Source organism: Triturus cristatus, chromosome 5_2 (assembly GCF_964204655.1).
Source record: "Triturus cristatus chromosome 5_2, aTriCri1.1, whole genome shotgun sequence".
Taxonomy (NCBI): domain Eukaryota; kingdom Metazoa; phylum Chordata; class Amphibia; order Caudata; family Salamandridae; genus Triturus; species Triturus cristatus.
Genome location: NC_140588.1, coordinates 827,616,079 through 827,628,398, shown reverse-complemented (window position 1 = coordinate 827,628,398; position 12,320 = coordinate 827,616,079).

Sequence of the window (12,320 nt, the reverse complement as noted above, 5' to 3'; positions counted from 1 at the left end):
TTCTGCAAACCCACTGTAGCATTTGATTTACAATTTACAGGCCCGGTCACACTCAGTGCACTTTACTAGGGACTTACTAGTAAATTAAATATGCCATTCATGGATAATCAATCGTAAGAACAATTTTCCTATGGAGCACTTGCACTTTAACACTGATCAGAGGTGGCAAAGTGCCCAAAGCATCAAAGCCAGCAAAAACAAAATCCGTCACAGCATCAAAAAAACAGGAGCAAACAATGCCAAGAATGCAAAGTCTGACATGTGTCCCCTCCAGCTGAAAAGAGGAGAGAACTACCCTCCCTCTTGAGAGTTCTCATCACTAAGGCAGAAGAATCTGGACAGACCGTCAGCATTGGCCTATTCTGTGCCAGGGCGGTGTTCCACTATAAAGTCCATTCCCTGTAGGGAGATGGACCACCTCAACAGTTTTAGGTCCTCCCTCCTCATTTGCATCAAACATCTGAGGAGCCTCTGGACTGTCTGAACCTGGAAGTGAGTCCCAAACAAGTATGGCCTTAGCTTCTTCAGTGTTTAGACCACAGTAAAGGTTTCTGACTCAATTGCACTCCACCTCTGTTCCCTGGGAAGTAGCATAATACCGATGAAAGATACAGGTTAGTCCAAGCCCTCGTTGCTCAACTGGTAGAGAACTGTACCTACACCATGCTTTGAATCATCTGTCTGCACAACGTATTCTTGGGAGAAAATGGATGCCTTGAGCCCGGGTGCTGTGCACATGGGAGATTCCAGGGTATCAAAATCAGTCCAGATCCCTTTCCTTGGACTTCTTCCTTTAAGTCAGCTCTGTCATGGGGGCCACAATGGTTTCATATCCCTTGACAATTCATCTGCAGTAGCCAGTGAGACCTAAGAAGGCTCTCAACTTCATCTGGGTATAGGGGGCTCCAAAGCTAGAATAGTGTCAATCTTTGGTTGTAGGGGTGCCATGTGGCCGCTTCCTACCTGGTGCCCTCAGTACACCAGAGACTACTGCCCTTTCTGGACTTACTAGCCTTGATAGTGAGGTCTGCCTTCTGCAGAGCCTCAAGTACTTTACAGAGGTGTTGCGAGTGTTCCTCCCAGGTGGAGCTGAACACTGCAATGTCATCCAGGTAGGCGGCGCTGGATTCCTCAAGCCCGGACAATACCTGTTTGACCAGTCTCTGGAATGAGGCAGGGGTATTCTTCAACCCAAATTGCATGACCTGGAACTGGTAGTGCCCATCTGGTGTTGAGAATGCAGACATCTCCAAGCTCCATCAGTTAAGGCAATCTTTGGTGCAGGAAACCAGGGTTCGAGCCTCAAGGTCGCGTCCACGTCCACATCCTGTGATTCTGGGCAAATCACTTAATCTCCCCGTGCCTGAATATGTAATGTAAATACGGTGCTCATGTACAGCGCTCCAATACCTTCGGGTCGAGTTTGCGGTATATAAAAGATGCAAAAAAAAAAACCAAAAACGTACTGAGGCACCGGGCAGCTCCAAACCGATCAATGAGCTCATCAGCTCTGGGGATAGGTTGTGCATCAGTCCTGGTGATGGCACTGAACCCACAGTAGTTCACACAGAAAGGAAGTTCAGGATTGGCACTGGGGGTAGCAGATTTAGGAACCAAGACCACTGATCTAGCCCAGGGGCTGGTGAAGGGCTCTATCACCCCCTAACACCAACATATTGGAAACTTCTTCCTTGATGCTAGCCTTGAACCTGTGAGCAAACCTGAAAATTTGGTGCTTCAAAGGCAAACTGTCCCTAGTGTCCACATCATGGATGCACCAGTTGGTGATTCCTGGGGCCGGGGATAGTAGTGAGGCAAACTGTCCCAGCACCTGTTGATAGACCCTCTGCTGCTCTGGAGTCAGGGTGTTAGCGAGGTTCACACCATCCACTGACCCATCATGTTCCTTTGCAGACAGGATGTATGGAAGTAGCTCACTCTCCTCTTCTGTCATCTGTAGCCAGGAGCATTGTCACTGCAGACCTCTCAAAGTGAGGTTTGAGGAGGTTCATGTGCAGGACCCTCAAGGGGTTCCTATGAGTCTGCAAGTTCACCAAGTAGGTTACTTCACTCTTCTGCTCCACCATCTCAAATGGCCAAGTCCAGTTGTCTTGGAGCACACAAGGCTCTACTGGTGCCATCACCCACACTTTGTGGCCAGGCTAAAACTTCACCAGAATGCCATTCTGGTTGTACCAACATTTCATCTCCTCCTGGCTGGCTTCCAGGTAATCCTGAGTGAGCTTCCTGAAGCGCTGAGTCTGGTTCCTGAAGGCCAGTATGTAGCTGAACACATCCTGGGAGGTCTTACCAGGAGTGTGTTTCCCAGCCTTCCTTCACCAGACTCTCACAGGGTGCCCATATAGCAATTCAAAGGAACTGAACCATTAGGATGTCTAGGGTACCTCCCTGTAGGCACACAACAGGCATGGTAAGAAGACATCCCACTTATGTCTCATGGGTTCTTTAAGACCCTTTATCATGCATTTCAGGTTTCAGTTGGATCTCTCAAGAAAGCCATTTCCTTGTGGATGGTAAGGAGTATTGAGTTTGTACATTACACCGCACTCCTCCCACAAATACATCATATACCGAGATATAAAGTTGGTACTTGGTCAGATTCCACCTTTCTGGGGAACTCCACATGGTAAAAGATACCCATCAATACATGGCTCACCACAGGGGCTGTGGTTGCCTTGAGAGGGACAGCTTCTGGTAGCCGGGTGGCATGGTCCACCAAGATATACTGATTGCCTAAGTCTGTCTTGGGTACCAGTAACCCCACAATATCAATTCCCACCTGTTTGAAAGGGGTGTTCACCACTGGGAAATGTTGGAGGGGAGCCTTACACTTCCTCACACTCTTGCCACTTGTCTGGCAAGTCAGACAAGACCTACAATGAGTATCAGTGTGCCTTTGCATTTGGTGCCAAAGGAAGTGGTTGACAGTCTGTAAAAGGTTTTGTCGCACTCCAAATGTCCTGCCACAGGCACATCATTAGCTAGACCCAGTAGGAATATCTTGAAGCGCTCGGGCACCACCAGCACACAGGCTGACCCCCGGTCAGCAACTTTAAGCTCATTATATAGGAGACCATTCTCCCAATAAATCCAATGTTATCCAGACTGATCACCTGCTGCCTGGTTTACAGCCTGTTGCAGCAAACCAGCAAGAATAGGGCAATCCATCTGTGCCTTGCAGAACTCCTCCCTGGTTGGACCCCTTTCCTGCTGCCAATGGGTCAGCTCAGGAAGGTCTCTCAGTTTGGCCACTAGCTCTCCTGTAGTTTCCAGGGCATCTCCCTCAAAGTCTGCCTCTTCCAGGACCGTGGCAACTTCAGGGGTGGGTTTCCCATGCCCACTGCCGCTCCTCTTTCTGGCAGGCACCTGGGCCACTGTTTTAGGATCTAGGTTCTCTTGATTACTCCTACTGGCTGCCATTGCCACTGAGTGGTCACAGATGCCCACTCTGGCAGATTCAGCCTCTCCAAATGAGCCTGGCATTCCACCTCCTTCCAATGGGCACTCTCCAGGTCATTGCCAATCAGACAGTCAACAGGCATTGATGCACTCAAAATGACCTTCAATGGACCTGAGACCTTCCCCCACTCAAAGGGAACCTGTGCCACCTTACACAGGTGCTCTGAGTTGTCTGAAGTAACTACAGGATGATGAACATTGGAAATTACTTGTTCCTCAGACACCTACTGACACATCACAGATGCCACACTGGCTTCATTGTCTCTCAGAGCCTCCACCCTTCTTCCATGGATAGCCACCCACTGCCGGTACGTCTTAGTGTTACCTGGCAAGCAGGTTTCCTGGACCATCTCTCTATCTCCTAATGGGATAAGGGTCATCACAGGTGGCTTTCCCCCTTCACTAGGAACCAACTCATACCCCAGCACTACACTAACCCCATTGACGGTGCACCAGTGAGTGCCGGTGTGGGCTTGGGACACCTGGTATCCCCCTTCATGTGATCCTCCAGACCACATGCGAAACACCTGCATGGAAGCCCCGCCACACACACCAGCGGTGGGCATCGTCTTCCCACCCTTTCCCCCACTATGATGGACAGCTGACTCACGGAACCCCGGGGCCCGCCGGCGCCGTGGCAACATTAAAGACACACATGGTCACTGTAGACAACTCTTCTGGCCCTTTACGTAGCTGTAGTGTAGGAAAAGCACTATACATTTACCCAACGGGGTAGCACTTACTGATTAGCCAGTAGAAAGTACTCCGAGTCCAGTTATCTTATCTCTCCCGTCAAAAATTAGCTGTGATCCTTGATGGAGCTCTGTGCATCCACGACTTTCTCGAGCGCAATCCCCGTGTAGTTCCTGACACCAGGAGTTCTGTCTCCTCGTCTGCTGCTTTGATCGGTCTCTGGCCCTTTAAACAAGCGGCATGTGAACTGCATGGAAGCCCCGCCACACACACCAGCGGTGGGCATCGTCTTCCCGCCCTTTCCCCCATTATGACGGACAGCTGGCTCGAGGGCACCCAACCGGAAGCACTAATCTCCGCGATCTCGTGAAATATCGCGAGATCGCGGAGATTTTGTGCCGTTTCGCGATATTTGGCGAAAGGCACTTCCGGTATTTCCGCCCACCCCTAGTCTGCACTAAACTAGTGATGTACACCAATCTCTGTCGGTCAAGTACAAATACAAGTTCACCACCGGCCACCAATGTTAGAAATGGGGTCTCCAGTTAGCAGAGGCAGGCACTTTTGTCCAAGTAGGGACCTTTGCTTCTAGTCAGGGTAAGGCCGATACACACTTATAGGCTTATCACAAAGGCAATGTGTAAAGTATTTGTACCCAAACACACTAACACAGTAAAAACACCACAAATGGACACCACACCAGTTTATACAAATATCTTTATCTAAACCCAACAAGACAAAAATGAAACAAATCCAACTTACATGTATCAAAATATCACTATAGAACAGTTATTGGAAAAATTGAACTTGTAGAAACAAAATAGCTCCACCTAGGGCTATTACGATGTTGTCTCAGGCGTAAATCCAAAGTAAAGCGCCGACTGCGAGGAGCGTTGCATCGGGCACAGAGTCACATGGACCCCCAAACACCAGTACCTTAGAAAAGGAAGTCTGTGGAGGATGCACGGTGTCATGGAGGAGAGGCATCAGTGTCGAGGCTGAGGCCAGTTCCCTGGTTGCCACGTGGGAGGTGAGGTGTCGTGTTCAGGAGGAGGTGATGCATCGAGTCTAGGACAGGGGAAGTCAGCGGCATCAGTGGTGAGGCGTCAGTTCTGGTGAGGCAATGCGACGTCAAAGAGTTTGTGAGTCACCGTCTTGGTTATTGGCTCCGCAATACCAGAATGCCGGTGCTGGCGGTGACAGGGTCGTGTGAGCGCTTGCCTCAGGATAGCTGCTAACTGCAGGCATCGAAGGGCATCAGAGATGCACTGCAGGTGGGGGTGCAGCGTGCACTTCACGAACAGTGCCCCCAGCCTTGGTGCAGGTTGCGGCGTCACAGACGGCATACTTGTTGTTCTTGCTTTTTTTGGGTTTCCATCAGCTCCCAACAGCAGGAACAACCTCCAGAGGCCTCGAACTGGAACAGGCACCCCCTGATAGGTCAGAACTCCCAGCAGTGGAGTTCCTGGTAGTGAAGTCTTTGTATCCCTGAGACTTCAAAACAGAAGGCCAGCACACGCAAGACAGCAGAGATTATTCTTCAAGTAGGTTCACAGCAAAGTTCCAGTCTTTGTCCTCTTCCTTTGGCAGAAGCAACCACTGCAGGCTTACCCAGTAAATCACACAGCAAAGGGGAAGTACTCCTCCTTGCAGCTTTCCAGCTCTTCTCCTTGGCAAAAGGTTCCTCTTGAGTCCAGAAGTGATCTACTTATCTGGGGTTAGGTACAATACTTATACCCCATTTTGTCTCTGTTCTCTTTGTGGCAAGGGTCTCTTAGCCCAATCCAAACCAGTTCTGTCCTATTTGGGGCAGCTTCACTAAAGGAGGTAGAGACAACATTGTGCAGAGGAGACACTATTTAGTCAGGTGTAAGTGAAACTCCTCCCACCACTCCAAATGCAGCTAAGGGCTATTCACCTCAGCTATGAATCACCCATGAAAGGCAGGACACACTTCAGCCCCCCTTGTTGCTGTCTACAGTGAATGCCCATCCCTAGCCCATGTCACTCCAAAACCAGACAGTGAATACACAACCAGCAGAGGCACACAGAATAAGAAAATGGCAGCTTTCTAAAAGTGGCATTTTCAAACACAAAATTAAAAAAACATCTCTCTAAAAAGATGAGTTATTAAATTCTGAGTTCAGAGAGGTTTAATTCTGCTTCTCCATCTTGTCCCAATGCAAAGTTATACTTGTAAGATGTTACAAAGTAACTCCCATGTTAGCCTATGGGACAGATAGCCTTTCAACAGTGAAAAATGAAATAGGCAGTATTTCACTAACAGGACAAGTAAAACACACCAGTACATGGCCCAGCTTTTACGTACATTACACCCTGCCCATGTGGGTACCCTGGGCCTACCTGAGGGGTACCTTACATGTAAGAAAAGGGAAGGTGGGGGCATGGTAAGTGGGTGCTCTTGCCAGGTCGACATAGCAGTATAAAATTGCACGCAGACACTACAGTGGCAGGTCTGAGATACCTGTATAGGGCTACTAATGTGGGTGGCTCAATCAGTGCTGTAGGCCCACTAGTAGCATTTGATTTACAGGCCCTGGCACATGCAGTGCACTTTACTAGGGATTTGCCAGTAAATCAAATATGACAGCCATGGATAATCACTCATAATAACAATTTCCCTAGGGAGTACTTGCACGTTGACACTGATCAGCAGTGGCAAAGTTCCCAAAGCATCTAAGTAGGTAGAGGCAAAACCTTAGGGGAAACCACGCCAAGGACACCAAGTCATACAGAGGGTGAAAACTCTACTCAAGCAACAACCACAAGCTTTTTCAATGTGAACCACCAATGTCACCAATGTCACTAAACTAACCTGTGTTTAACCCTCTACTTGCTTGGCACATTGGTACATTTTGTGTGTGAAATCTAGCACCTCAGATATTAAAGTCTCAATCACGGGTGTAGGGTCATGCAAGACTGGGGCAAAGTCAAAAGTTAAGGCTGACAACAATGGAGCACAGTTCAGAGACATGAGGTAGATTGCACCTGGTATCGGCTTAGAAGACATTTTGAATTAAGTCCAGGAGAAGGGCAGAGCTCAGTGGGTCTAGGAAGCAGGCTGTGTCGGAGGAGCCGTCCTCACCGGGGAGTACTGGAGGAGATATTGGTGAAGCTGTGTATGATGGCATTAAAAACCTCAGTTTGGGAGAGGACAGATTTTCCAGCCTAAGTGATTGTTGTTGTCGATGTAAAGCATGTGACCATGAAGAGATTTACCTTTAGACCTAGACAACTTTTTAGAAGTCGAAAACCTCAGGTGGGATGAAGCTGCAAGTCATGGTCAAAGAGGGCTCCACTAGGCCAGATACCATGGCTCAGAGTTCCCGCTGAAAAGGGCTTTCTGCTGCAGAGAAGACATCACGCATAATTAAGATTGCATCGATTCACAGTGGGCCACTGCCTCCGTGTGAGTTCCCTCTCACAGGGGTGAGTAGAAATTCGGGTATTCATCTATTAAATGAATGATCGGATCGTGGTATGGATAATAATGGTTTTCTTTTGTCCTTACACAGCACCCGGCTGGGTACCTGTGAGTATATTTTATCCTTTCACTTCGAACACGGTGTCACTGTATATACACCATTCCTGGACGTTAAGGTAGAGAGGAGCACAACCCCCCTCTTCTTTTTTCTTTCCTCCCTTTGATACTTTTTGGCCCCTTTTTTGACACACATTCATTATTCTCCTTTCAGGTGTCCCTATATTAGACAGTCCTGACGAGACCCTCTAAGTTGGAACAGGGTCGAAACGCCGTTGACGCGATAGGCAAATCACTAATCAACACCTATATCAATTAAGTGTTGTTAATTGGAATTATTGATTGGACGTGATTGCCTTTTGTAAAGTGAAATCTAAACCTTGTTTGTATGTTGTATGGTGTGTTAATTGTCTGTTTAAGGTTTTTCTTCAGTGGGACACTAATTTGTAATTTGTTTGTTTTATGTCAAAACTGTACTGTATATTTATGTGCACTTTGTGTGTAAATATTCTAGTAATATAAACGAAGATCATTCTTCATAAAAAAGAACCCACGTGTATGGCTTTGCCTTTTCCTCTGACATCTTTTTCAATCCCCGTTTCCTTTTTTTTGATTATTATTTTAGATTATATACTATATTGATAAGTATTAATCCGCATGAGCTATTGTCTCCTTACAGCACACAATACCCAGGCTCCTTGTGGGTAGGGTTTCCTTGTTTCCCAATCGAGTAGTTAGAGCGGTGGTGGCACCGCAAGGATACTATCCTTACGCAGGATTTCTTCCTTCACCCTATGATACATAGGGTTTATATTTTTGTGTTGGGGTAAGATGTCAGAGGGAGAAGCACCCCTCTACACGGAAGAATATATTGCTAAATTAACAAGTGGGCCTTCTTTATTTTCAAGCCAGGTCTCCTCCACCTTGAGTCCACGCCAAGTTTTATGTGAAAAAATAGAGAAAACTAAGAAAAAGCATGTAAGAACGGAATTGCACGCACGTATGTTGACAGAATACTTGAAGGCAGGGATCATTCCCCAAGGTCTGGTAGTTAGAAACATTCCAGGCATCTTCCGTGACGATCCTAAATTTAAAGGGGGTTTCAGTGGCATTTCCACAACTTGCTCCCGCCACTGGATGGTGCTAGGGGTGGAAACGGCACTTGACCACGCCAAGGCTGAATTGAAAGAAATTGAAGAATTGGAGAGAGAGCTATTGGGTGATAATCTGGAAGAGACTAAGAATATTCTTGATAAGATCAATAAATCAATAGACGAATTCAACACTTTTGAAATAAAGAAAAAAGCTGATAAAGTGTCCAAGGACATAAAAAGCTTTTCTAAAGAGAGGATCTATCCTTATTTAAAAGAAGACTATTATAATACGACAGGCACCCTCAACAGACAGAACACTTGGGGTAGGTTTAGAAGAAATCAGCCTATTAATTTCTCGGAATCATCAGGAGGATCCAGTGATTCCGACGTACAACCTGGTCCCAGCCGTATAGATAGTCACCCTGGTCAGTCTTTTTTAGATCGAGGCAACAAAAGGAGGGGGAGAGGGCGAACATGGCACCAATATGCAGGAGAACGTCAGACCCGCAACAAACATTACCAATGGGGACCGCAACCCTATTAGTAGGTACTGAGACAGAGAGCATTCCCATCTTTAACCTGTCTAACCACCTCTTATCCTCCTCAGAAATTTCATTACTAAGTAAGGGACTATCCTTTGTAATTACAGAACGCACAAATTTTTTCAATTTAAAAACAGAGTTCTATCAGTTTTTCAGAAAGATTCGTTTAAAATTATTTTTTGCAGATAAAGATATCCCTTTGAAATATTCGAACACAAACCTCAAACCACCATCGACTTTCTATCCCAGTAATGGGATGATGCCACCTGAGCTATTGACTTTTGAAAAAATAATTCTAACAGGAATCGACAAACTGAAAGAAAATACTAAATTCATTCCATACAACATCAGTCTAGATGAGCGTAAAGCATTATTGGTTCTAAAAAATGACAAGACAATCGTTCTGAAACCTGCTGATAAAGGCGGGGGGATTGTTGTACAGAACAGGGAGGACTATGACATCGAGATCAGAAAACAAATAGGGGAAGAAAAACATTATAAAAAACTTGATATGAATCCCTTAGTGAATATTAAGAATGAGATACTTAAAATAACAACGGAAGGTCTTGAGGAAGGATTTCTGAGTAAAAAAGAGTTTGAATTCTTAAATATCGATTGTCCTAGAACTCCGGTTCTGTACACCCTCCCGAAAATCCACAAGAGTGTTACCCACCCTCCAGGGCGTCCTATACTATCAGGATGTGGTTCAGTTCTTGAACCCATTGGTCATTTCATAGACTTTTTTATAAAAGACTATGTTCCCCTTCAGGAGACCTATGTAAGAGATTCAATGCACATGATTAATCTATTGGAAGATCGACCTTATGACATCAACAAAGACCGACTAGCGACACTGGACATCACCTCATTATACACAAACATACCTCAGCAGGAATGTATACAGGTGATCCAGGATTTACTTGATACTAGACCAAAACCACATCAAGTACCCACTTCTTTTATTGTCACACTGTTACAAATTGCATTAACACACAATTACTTTGTTTCGGAAGGCAAGTACTACCAACAGTGCTCCGGGACCAGTATGGGCGCAATTTTTGCGCCAAATCTGGCGAATATCTTTATGGATAATCTAGAACACAAATTTGTCCTCAATGATGCCAACATCTACCACTCAAAAATAAATTGTTGGAAGAGATATATTGACGACATTTTTTTGATTTGGTCTGACACAGTCCCTGAGTTTAATAATTTTGTCTCTTATTTGAATTCAGTTCAACCACATCTTAAGTTCACGTCCACCATACATGACTCTTGCATTGCCTTTTTAGATCTTAACATCACACATGATGAGGGCAAACTCTATACGTCATTGCACAGGAAACCCACTGAGCGGAATACGCTACTCGCTTATAATAGTCACCATTCTCGTGCCTTGAGAGATGGATTGCCTCATGGACAATTCTTGCGAATACGTCGCAATTGCACTAAGAAAGAGGACTATATGAGAGAGGCGTGTATTCTACAGGACAAATTGTTGAATCGGGGATATCCGAAAAAGTTAGTAAAGAATTCTTTAAAAAGAGCCTGGTTTTGCCCTAGAGAGACTTTACTTACTCCTAAAGAAAAAACCAAGGTTGACAAATTGATATGTGTCACTACGTTCGGTATCCACACGAATGCCATTCGAAAATTGGTCACAAAAAATTGGCACATCATTCAGAATATAGACTCTAGCATTGACGTACCAATGTTTGCCTTTAAAAGAGGCAAAAATATTAAAGATCATCTTGTAAGATCATCAATGGAGAGTCCATGCCAAAATTTAAGATCATTGGAATCTACCTGGGGCTTACCAGATGTTAAAGGTCACTACAAATGTGGTAATTGTGTCGCCTGTGAATTTACAGCAAACACCAAAAAATTCACTCATGGAAAAGTCGATCAGTTACTAAATTTCTTTGCCAACTGTAATACTAAAAATGTAGTGTATTGCATACTGTGTCCTTGTGGACTACCGTACATTGGACAAACCCAACAAATTGTTAAGGCACGCATAGGGCAACATCGAAGCAGGATCAGGAATTTTGTCCCCAATGCCCCATTGGTCAATCACTTCAAAGAGAAAGGGCACACTGCTAATGATATTCGCTGGCAGGTAATAGATAAAGTGATTGCTCCGAAAAGAGGTGGAGATCTGTCGCAGATATTGCAGCGACTAGAGTGTCGTTGGATTGAACGTACCAACTCCATACTACAGGGACTGAATACAGCTGAGGAATGGCGAGGGTTTATTACTACACTTTCCTAATCAGTGTTGCTTGTGTGCCTAGCATTTCTTTAACACATTTTTTCCGAATATTATTCCAACTGAAAATACACAGAGTCCATGTGATGCGTTTCCATAATGAGCCTGACTTGTATATGTGTGACAATGGGTGACGAAGCATAGGGTTGGGTATCCACTGTCACATGTATTGAATAAGAGTGAATGGTCATTATTATATTCCTTTTGATTGAACAGTTAACTAATGTTTGAAACATATTGTCTTGTATAAGACAACGATTTTAACCTTGCTGTAGTGTTCTGTCATGGATGTGCATTATTATCTATTGTTTCAAACCAACTGATATTTTCAATATTGTTTCCTTTTGAATTGCAACATTTACTGTATAGTGTTCAATTAACCAGAGTTATTGCCATGCCACATGCTAATACCGTTGTCCCTACATTTAAGCCTGATTTTGGCAACCGCTGTACCCTCGTGCTACCTAATAATTGCTACGACAATTGTTTTCCTATACCGCTACCGTCATCCAGTTCCCACTGATTGACTACTTCCGTAGAACACGGGACCGCTTCTGGCGAGTTCAAGGACTGTGTACACTTGTAAATTCCCTACTGCCTCGGGATAGTGGACACTCAATCCATAAGTCCAATTTCTAATGAGTCCCATTACTATTTTGGACATAGCGGCTAAGATCGGAGGTCGGCCTTCCTTCTATACAGCCAGACTAATTAAACTCTACTGAGTGTCTACAGGTCGT